The sequence below is a fragment of the Eriocheir sinensis genome, chromosome 10 (assembly GCF_024679095.1).
Source record: "Eriocheir sinensis breed Jianghai 21 chromosome 10, ASM2467909v1, whole genome shotgun sequence".
NCBI lineage: Eukaryota > Metazoa > Arthropoda > Malacostraca > Decapoda > Varunidae > Eriocheir > Eriocheir sinensis.
Window position 1 is genome coordinate 3733140 of NC_066518.1, and position 10970 is coordinate 3744109.

General features: G+C 39.7%; 1 long non-coding RNA gene across 2 annotated transcripts in view; it reads right to left on the minus strand.

Moving 5' to 3' along the window:
• Positions 1–503: 503 nt before the first annotated feature.
• Positions 504–10970, minus strand: part of LOC126996457 (uncharacterized) — an 11827-nt gene continuing 1360 nt past the window's right edge. Inside the window, exons 2-5 of one of the 2 annotated variants that reach the window (XR_007751184.1) lie at positions 8859–9069; positions 5883–6082; positions 5038–5169; positions 504–1411 (exon numbers count right to left, since the gene is read on the minus strand). This is a non-coding gene — a long non-coding RNA (uncharacterized LOC126996457). Of the gene's footprint in view, positions 1412–5037; positions 6083–8858; positions 9070–10970 lie in introns of both variants that reach the window. The other variant, XR_007751183.1, reaches the window with a different exon arrangement.

Here is a 10970-nt window from a genome sequence, read left to right on the forward strand (position 1 = left end):
TGAAAACCAGAGTTTACCTTCCCCAGGTTTCCATTTATCAAGCATCCTGAAAGGGAGGATGAACAGCTAGGTGGGCTGATTTTTGAGCACAGGCACGCATTCAGGAGACCTTGGGAAGTAGACTTTGGGTAACCCGCATGGTACACAGCCTTTATGTGAATGTGTTGCTGCCCACCAGCATTTATTCGAGCTTTGGGAATTCTCTTAACGATTTACTCCTACACATTTTTTTTCTTTATTTACTTATCTACAGTTACACTGGGACTTTACAAATACAGCAAAACATACTCGCCACCATCCTCTTGGCCACCCTGATACTGTACAATTCCATATAGGAAAATTCTTTACGTAACTACTTCCATATTATTTGTGACATAAGAGCAAACAACTGGTATCTGCCAATGCCCTGTCCACTGGTTGTTTTCATGTTTCTGCTGTTCTTCAATTTCTTCCAGCTTGTCCATGTTAAATTTAGATTAGATATCAAACAATTTCAAGCTTAGTTATCCCAGCTCTGTCATCCACGTAGCTTTTTTCCTAATCTTTGTACTTCATCAGTTTTTTTTTGTTTCATTTGTTTACTGCCACTGATCATTTTCCAGGAACTTTAGTCAATTTGACAAGTCATTTGCTTTTCCTATATTTCCTCCAGTCTCATTAATTATAAATTTTGATTATACAAATTGATTTAATAAGCCATTTCCCTGAGCATAGGGATAGTGGAGTGTTGCTACTTATTTGACGAAAATTGGTAAGGAATATATGATTAGGTCCAAGATTAACCGGTTAAAAAAAAGAAGTCAGTGGCTCTGGAGAAGAATTGGAACAATTTTAAAATAAAACTAGATTAATTATCCCATCAGTATATTTAATGAATAACAAATGCATTAGTAAAACCTTTGTAACAATCAAATTAAAGTTTTTCATGATATTGCAGCTTGTTGAGGGTGGAGGGATATTCTAATATTGGTGTCACTTTCTTTCAGGTGTGGCCAGGCGTTGGAACCCTCCAATAAGCACCTGTACCAATCTGGATAGAGATGTGTAGTACACCGTGTAAGGACAATCCAGTTGTCAGTCAAACATCTGGCACTGTTGGGGAAAAGAGCTGACAAACTCCAAGCCAAGTTTTTTTTATTTTATGCTCTGGCCTATAGCACCGGTAGACTTTCTTCAGGGGCCTGGTGGTCGACCCAAGCAAGTGTTTATAGCAGCATCATTTATTCTTGGCTCATGCTGCCTGCCGGAGCTCATTCTTGATTCACTTGGACAGTTCCTCTAGAGTTGGGGTTGATCTTCAGGACAGCACGTGGGTAGCCTTATGCCACTTGGCAGCAGAGGATTTGAAAACCCATTGTCCAGAACATGGTGAACGCAGGACCTGCACACTAACCATTCAGCCACTGCCTCTCTGTTCCAGCATGAGTAAAAAATGAAAGGCCAGAAGATAGAGGTTAATCTGGAGTTAACCTGCATAAGGAATTAGGATAGTATAGAGACGAGTAGAACATTATGTGAAAAGGGGGCAATCATCATGAAAATGTCTGTAGAAGATAGATTGGCAACATTGCAGCAGAGTTTGATATAGAAGAGGAGAGTTTAGGTTTGACTCCATCGTGTCCAAAACAGCTGTGCGAGTGAAGCCCCTCCTCCTATATGAAATGCACTCTCATATGAGGACAGACAAGGCCCCTGGATATCATTTGTGAGGGGTAAAAAAATGAAAGACTGTAATACATAACTTCAAAGAAGCCGATTCAGGAAGAGGTGAGATGAAATTTGAGTTGAGGATAGACCAAACAGCCGAGTGTTGTTGTAGAATAGAGAATAGATATTCGGAAAATTGTGTCAAGCTGATAGGAGGAGAAACTGAGTTTGAGGCATAAAGGACACCAAATTTCTCATTCAGAAATTATAGCAAGTGGGACATAGAACAGAGCCCTGCATAACATCGCTGTTGATAGTTTTAGGGTTGGAACAGTGTAGACTCTACAACGGCAGAGATACTCTGGCCTGAAAGGGAAAACTGAAGATAAAAGTACAGAGATGGAAAGTATCCATAAGAGGATATAGTTTAGAAAAGCTTTGCACTGTGCTTTGCTAAAGTTTCATTGAAACAGCCAAGAGAGGACAACCATGATTCATGAAAGCAAGATGATCACCAGCAGATCCCATACTGACAACCAGAAAAAAGGTCAGAAGTATCCTGCTAAGGATTGTTTAAAAAGCTTTAGGAAGACAAGAAAGCAAGGTTATAGGACAATAGTTTGAAGAACAAGGGCAGCCACCCCTCCTAGGTACAGTCTGTATGTATGTAGACACATCCAGCAGAAAGGAAAGGTAGACTAAGGAGTTTGACCAGGTAGGGTATCAGCACAGAAGCACAATATTTAAGGACGATAGGAGGCACTCCATCAGGTGCACAAGCCTTCTGAAGATTGAGGCAGATGGCATGAAAAACATTATTCCTAAGAATTTTAATAGACATAGTGGAGTCAGAGGGGGGATGAGTAGAAGGAATATGCCCCAAATCATTCAGAGTGGAATTTTCAGAGAAAGTTCAAGAGAAGACTTCAGCTTAGAGGTAGATGTGACAACAGGGCTTGGGACCTGAGGTGAGAGAGATGAAGTAAAATTGTTAGATATTTTTTGACTATATGAAAGAAGACTGGAAATTTTGGAGAAAGCAATGTTTTGGCATTTTCTATTGATTAAAGTTTTTGGTGAGCCGAAGAATAGATCTGCCACGATTCCACATAGAAAGGTAAAGAGCATGATTAGCAGTAGTTCAAAGTCTGGGGTACCTTTTGTGAGATGCTTTTCTATCTTTTATAGCATGAGCAGAGATAGTACATGGAATGTGTGCCTCCATCCCAGAATCTATCCTCTTCGTAATGTGCTGGGCAGAAATCATTTAAAGGGAAATTGTAAAATTACCTCCTCAGGTTATCCCACCAAGCTGCAATATGATGCCTTTTTGGTAGGTCCATAGTCTCATCAAGATGAAAAGGACAGAATACAGAAATAAGAGGTTGTGGTCAAAGAAGCATAACAGAGGGAACAGTATAACAGAACAGGGTGAAGGATAAGAGTTTACGAAGAGGTCAAAAGTGTTGGGTTTGTCCGAGGCTCACAAAAGGTATCTGAGCCTTCACACTCCTGCCAATCATGATTTTTATGTTTCTGCCTGGGATCACACCAGATCTACTCTTTGACTCACCAAAAACTCTTTCATTAATAGAAAATGACAAGAACTTGCTATTTCTCATGCTTCCAGAACCTTCTGGCATCTAGCCAAAAATACCTAACAATTTTTAATTCGTCTTTCCCACCTCTACTTAGTCCTGATGACAACCCTGCTGTCACAACTGTCCCTAAAGCTGAACTCTCCACTCAATCTTTCTCTAAAAATTCTATTTGATTCTAGGCATATTCCTCCTACTCATCCCCCCTTTGCCTGTTATTAAAATTCTTAAGAATGATGTTTTCTATCCCTCTCTGGCCTCAGTTCTCAAAAGGCTTATGGACCTGATGGAGTGCCTCCAATTGTCCTGAAAAACTGTGCTTCCGTGCCGACTGGTTAAACTCACTCGTCCCTGCCTTTCAACATCTACCCTTCCTTCTCTCTGGAAGTATGCCTACATACAGCCTGTGTCAAGAGGGATGACCACTCTAACCCCTACAGCTTAATTTTCTTGTCTTTCTTACACTTTTGATACAATCCTTAACAGGATAGTTCTTACTAATCTATAAACTTCTGACCTTCTCTCTGATGGCCAGTGTGGATTCCACAAGGAGCATTATACTAGTGATCATCTTAACTTCCCACCTCTTGGTCACCTCTTGGTCATACTCTCTTAGCCATTTCGTTGAAACTTTTGTCGTTACCTTAGACATCTCAAAAGGTTTTGACAGTCTGGCACAAATCTTTGCTTTCTGAACTATCCTTGAACGAATTCTATCCCTCTGTCTTAATCTCGTGTTTCCTTTCAAGCTATCTATGCTGTGGTAATACTGCCACTGTTTTCCCCTAAACCAATCAGCACCTGTATTCTGTAGGACTATTTTATCTCCCACTCTTTGAGGAAAAGTCAATTTCTCTGCCTATCAGCTTGACAAATTCCAATCGTCTATTCCCACACTCAGCAGTCCCCTTCCTCTACACTAAACATTCTCTGAAAACTTTTTCCTCTCTTGCTAAATCAGATTCTTCGAGGTTATGCATTTTGTATCGCCTTCACCAGTTCTATTCCCCCTCACACATGCTGTCCACATACAAGGGTCTTTTCTGTCCTCATATGGAGTACGACAATTAAGTCTTAGCCAGATGGTGGAAAATTCTGTAGGATCAAGGTCATGGGCACGAGAGGAAGTGACATCTTGGTATACATAGATGCAGCATCCAGCTTTGGATTGAAAGCTAGGATGAAGATAGCAAGAGACATGCATCACAGCAGCCACTAATGGACTGGAGGTGTCCAAGAAACCCTACCATCACTATTGGCGATTATTGTCAGTAGCTCCAGAGACCTGTGTTTCAGTTAAGAAGAAGAGGTAAAGGAGGAGGAGGTAAAAGAGGAGAGATGATGTTCTACAGGATGGAAGCTGACGCAAAGATCGTGAATGTTGCAAAATTTGGAAAAAAAGGTGAGAGTTATCAGGACAGCTGTGTACTATAGGTTTGTTATGTCACTGCACAGTACATTCAATAAGCTGTAACTTAAAATAATTTGTATCTTTTGAAACTAGATGCTTATATTATTTCTCCAGAGGATCTCTGAGTTATTACTTAGTACAATTTTGAAGACCTATAAACATTTCCAGCTGTTTTTACTGCATATTAATCATGATTTGTATTGTTAGATAACTATATCAAAATTCAAATCTAGAGACAGCTGCCAATAAATTGATGTTTTTGAGTTTCACTGTAGAAAATACCATGAATCAATATATTTTGTAAACTTTGTTCACTTGTACCATCAAAATTCCAGACTGATTTTTCACAATGTATACAACAAGCTGAAAATTTTAGAATACCTTGGAAGAAGGAAGGCTGGGAGGATCGAGGCAGGCATGGGCAGTATACTGGCAGGAGTGAGGACAGCACAGCCTCTACCATGATTGAGTTCAGAGGAGCAGACTTCACGGCAGGCTGATAGACGTGATCCTCTGCAAAATTTACATCGAATCACCACATTTTTATGTAGGAGTACTATACCCATCTCCAATGCCATGTTCCCTCAAGGGGGCAGTCACACCAAATCTCCCTGTTCAGTCACTTTCTCTCGGTACACACATTCTCTCATCTACCAACTATCTTTTTCCATTAATCATCTGAAAACCCATTTCACAAGTGGTCTCCCCATGACAACCTCTCCTCAATCCTGCTCTCAAAATTCTCTTCACAAACTCATACTTATTCATTTACATCATGTGGCCAACCATCTCAAAGCACCATGCTTCACTCCACAACTCACTGATTTTGCTGTCACACCTTTACCAAACCTTTCATTCATGATCTAATGCCTTCTCCATCCCACCTCAACACACAAAATGGATCTTGCACGCTACACCACTCATCCACACCTCTGATGCATAGGACAGGTTAACAATTTTCTTTATTCTCCTTTTCACAACCATTAGGACTTATGTACATACCCACACCAGTCCTACCAGTCGTCTACACTATCATCAATCCATTCCATCCAATTTCATTTATACTCTTGGAGACCAATAATGCACCCCCTTCCTTTCCTATTCCCTTTTCATCTGCTGCTCATACCAGTTCTTTTCTCTCTGCATTCTCACAAACTATTTTCATCACTATTTACACAAGTCCATGCACCACATAATTTGTGGGTTTCACTAATACCTAAAAATACCTTTCCTCTCCTGAATGCTTCTATAACTTATTCTCCTTTTTCATTCTTCAGTCAGTTCCTTTAAATTCACACAGGCAGCAATAAGGAACTTGCCCTCCTCCCCTTCCTGGGGAGAATGGAGACCCAGCTCTGCTTGGCATTTTCTATCTACCCCCACAAGGGGCCACGGGCAGCTAGCAGGACTAGTGCAGTGTTAATTCCTACAGAGAAAGGAGTCATCAGATCACTGAGAAACTATAGGCACCATTTTCAAAGTCAATACACTAATAAAAATGTGGTATGTAAAATAAAAAAACTGGAATACTCATTAAACAAAGCACCAACAGTACCTTACCTCTCCAAAGAAAAAAAGTATTATTAAAGATAATTACATAAATTAGAAGCAAATAAAAAATACTGATGAGATCACTTCATGAAGGCAAAGTAGGATTTTACTACTACATATAAGCAAATCATATGATAGCCCCAGAAGTGCATAAGCAAATCATATGATAGCCCCAGGAGTGCAGTTAATTCTCAACAATATAAACTTGCTACAACCCTTATATGTACACCCAAAAATCTCAGCCTCGTTGGTTATGATAACAGGAAAGAGCCCTGGCAATGACGGCATAGAAGCAGAATTACTGAAATATAATTATGCTGTGGTGCCGTAGATATGAAGTCTGGCATAGGAGCATGGTGAGGTCAGAAGACTGAAGAAAGGCTAATATTGTGCTACTGAGCAGAGGAAAAGGAAGTAAGGATGATTGAACTATAGGGGAATCTTTGAAGGAAGGTGTGTGTGTTTCATCAGTTGTTTTCTATCATCATATAAAAGTGCAGATGAACGAGGGGGGTTAAAAATGTGAGGGATGTGAATCAAATTTTAGGACTGAAAAGGACTCCAGAAGTAACTGAGAAGGATAGGAAGTTGTTTGCTGCTTTAATGGAACTGGAGAAGGCCTATGACATGGTTGACAGTTAGGGATGTCCTGAGGGTATATGGTGAAGTAGGATATATACTTGGAGAAGGTGTGTTTACATGAATGCAAGTGCCTTTGTGCATGTGAATAGGTACCTAAGTGAGAAATTTGATGTTGGTGTGAGTGCAAGAAATCATGGCTGTTCAATAATTATATGGATGATTGATTGAGAGAGAAATAAAAGTCACAAGTAGGGGAGATAGGCATCAAGTCTCTTTTGCAGATGATACAGTCACGGATGCAGAAAATGAGAGGATAATGCTGAGGATTGTTTATGAATTTGACTGAGTTGAAAGTAAATGTTAGCAAGAGAAAGGTTATGATATCTGAGAAGACAAGAAAGTTGAACCAAGCACAACAGTGTCTAAGATGTGGTTTGGGGAAGAGAAAATAAAAGTAGTGATTGCAATATGGGAGAAGTTCTCCTTTAGGCAGTGTTCACACCATCCACAGGTTTGTTGATTAATTTGACAAAAAGTTATACAAATTAGCATTTACTGGCATGTCAAGACTCCTGTGATGTGACTACTGACCAACTAACAGAGGTTTTATGGTATTGCAGGAAAAAAATACACTGGATAAAGTACAAATTGTTAGGACTTTCAAAGCTGCAAACATGTGATCCAAGTATTTAGAAGGCAAGGCAGCAAATATTTCTGAAATGCAGGTGAACAAAATTTCAGTAGGCAACAAGCATAAAGAGACACAGGGAGAAATTTCAAATATAATATAAGTCTATAGTGTAGGGCTTATCAAGACCTTCAAGGTGAACATAAAACATCCTTGCCAGAAAAGAAAGCAAAGAATCATCTGAATGTTATAGAGTGGCACAGTGGCATGATAGATGGTAAAACATAGGAGTGGTAGAGGTGTCCAGCCACAGGCAAAAAAAAAAGTGCTAAATGTGTCTACACAGGCAATTTCTCTAAACATGTAAGGGATTTAAACCAACACAAGCTCACTCAACACCCTAGGAGAGGAGCCTCATATCTATTAGGTCTTTACAGCTTGCCAGATAAATCAGCTCTAATAATATAACAAAACCTACCAATTTATGTCCTACCCATTTCTCTTACGGCCAGAACCTTATTGCATCACCCTAAATTAACTTCAACCAAAGCTCCTTGCACCCTTTGCCTTTCAAGAGAATGCAATTATATTAATGTATAAGGCAACATTTTTTATCAATGAATAATTTTATCCTCCTCTTTTGTATTGATTCCAGTATGCTGATGGCTATTTCATAATAACTAGAACTATACTGCATAGTCAAATTGAAGTCAATCTAATGCTATATCAAGGCTGAGGATGACCAGAGTTTCTATTGCTCATGAATCCTTCTTGAATGACACCCAGCACTATATTTGAGCAATTTTTAGAATGATTGCAGTGGTTCATTGGACAGTGATCAGAGCTCACAAAATTTATAAGACTCTCTCACAAGTAGCCTTGCTTAGGGTAGTGTCAGAGTATTTTTGTAAGGGGTTATTTCTTTCTACACTCGCATACTCTTCCTGACATTGAGCTTCATACTACACTTCCTGGCATTGAGCTCCATCTGCCACATCCCTGCCAAATCATACAACCCATCAAACTTGCCATGCAACTCACTAGCATACTGGTCTGTTCTTATTTCTAATCTGCTGACATATGTTGAATTTCACTAACATCGATCTCCTCATGCACTATATAATTGTGCTAGACAAGGCATCAATCTGATTTCAGTATTTGAATCCTCTATTATTTTTATATGCCTCTCTCTGTATGATGACCATACCACAGCTGCATATGTAGGCCTGGATTGTATCATACACTTTTCTTTTTATATAAATAAAAGCAGCTTATGTTTATGATAAATCTGAAAAATGTAAATAGCAACAGGTAACATGCTAGTTGACATAGCTACAAATCTCAGATCTTTTGTGCTGATTAGTTCCTAGATAAATAATGATTAACCAAAGGTTCCAGTATACCTCTTTTACCCAACAAACAAAGTAAAACTTAAACTTACCTCTCATGGAGCATTCAACCATTTCACTTCTCCAACTCCATCCTTCATGGTACATTAGAAAAGTTACTCATAACGCCTCGCCTCTCCATTTCCTGCTTCCTGGATCAATAGAACACCCCTTGCCACAAGCAGGTCCTGTCTCCACACTGCATGTTGGGATCCATTGATAGGTTGCAAAGGTTGCACTATTCTTTCCCAGCAGGACTCAGGCCTTCAGGTTGTCCGCCAGGCAATGTGTAATAAGAACAGATTAGTTACAGAAAAATAGACATCTATCGAAGCAGATCGAGTACAACCAGATCCAAAAGCATTGAAAATATATACCATATACTGTACTTCCATCTTTTGTCAGGCTACATTTGTATAGATGCATTTTCATGTTCAAGACAATTAATGTGCTAACTTAAAAAAAATACTGTGGTGATGATGCAGTGGTTAATGCTCTTGCTGATTATGATAAGTTAGACTGGTTTGATTTAGTTTAATACATACTGGAATATTTCTATCAGGCTCTCTCAATTTATCTGTATTGTTAAACAATCTCCCACTTATCAGCCATATGTTGTTGCTCATTTTTAACTTTTTGGGTTTATCTCTTTAGTCAAAAACTTGCCCTATTTCTATCACAGTATATTGATGTGGCAGATTTAAAAACCAATGAATTGCTAAAGAACACTATTAGGCTGTCTTATCCTCCTTTTTGGCTATCACATGGCAGCTTGTGAAGACAGCAGAGCATGATGTCACCTGAACTAATGTACTAGATAAAACATGGCGAACCTAAACTTTGAGGAAATTCTACACTCCATCGTGCCGTGACCAAGATGGGCAGGAGCGTGGCCAGTGAGGAGAAAGATTCACGAACTTAATTGGACGTAAAAAATGTTTTGAAAGGAATGAGGAGAGTAGAGGTGAAGCACATGAGCTACTTATAAACCTAATCAAGGATGAAGACAATTTCATTCTTAATAAACTAGCTTAAGCAGAATAAGAGTTTCTCGAGTATGGAAAAAATATCGCCATTATATATAAATTCACACGCACACACACACACACAAAAAAAAAAAAATGTGACGACTTAGAACAACCGACCAATTACTATTTTCACTAACCTACAAAGTTTTCGCCGATAAAAAAAAAAAAACAGAACAGGTATCAAAACTAGCTAGACTTTAACCAACAAAAATAAGCTGGGTGATCAATTAAATTCCTATCCCCAACGAAAAAAAAAAAAAAAATCCGATCCAGAGACCCATATTTTCGTGTAAAGTATGCTGCTTTATCCCCAAGAGACGAGAATGTCCTACACAGGTTTAGTCAGTCTCTTGTACTAACTTTCAAACTGCTTCGGTATAATACTAACTTTCTAACTAGTACTTCGGTATAATAAACCCACACATATCCGCGGGGCGTCCTCGTGTTCTTCCTCTTCCCGACTTTACTTTTGTCAACCTCCAACCCCGGTGTATGCTCCTATATTGACTGGCTGTTATGCCGCTGAATATTGTTAGATGGTAAAGTATGGGCATGGTGTCTATAGTCTCCCCCTCCCGCCGGTGGACCCCGCGAGAACCTTCAGTAAAGAAAGCGGATGATCACAAGGGTCCCTAAGGTAGAGTGAGAAATAAATGAGTCTATCCATTCATCCATTCATATTTTGATTTTGTCCCTCCGCAGAGAGATCATGAGCCTTTCTCGGGTGACGGCCCATAAAGAGGAGCCGATAGACCGACGTAATCGGCAGATGTCAGCCGACCGACTCAGTCAGACAGTAAAAGTAGGAGCTAAAGCCCCGTTCACACTGTGCCGACTCTGGGCCACGACAACCCAGCGACTTTGGCATATGACAAGTCGGCTCCCACGCTCCAAGAATGGGGGGAGATCTTTTGAGCGTCTTGGTGTCGGCTAGTAAGGGTGGGCAGGTACCGGTACCAGTACCGGTACTAACGGTACCAGATAAACGGTACGGTACCAGTACCAGATTGCTCGGTACCGGTACCAGTTGCTCGGATTTATTTATTGGATTTATTGATAATTCTTCATGTCCGATTTTTTTTTTAGGTTGCTAATAAATATTGTTATTGTTATTAGACTATGATCGAGTACATCCAT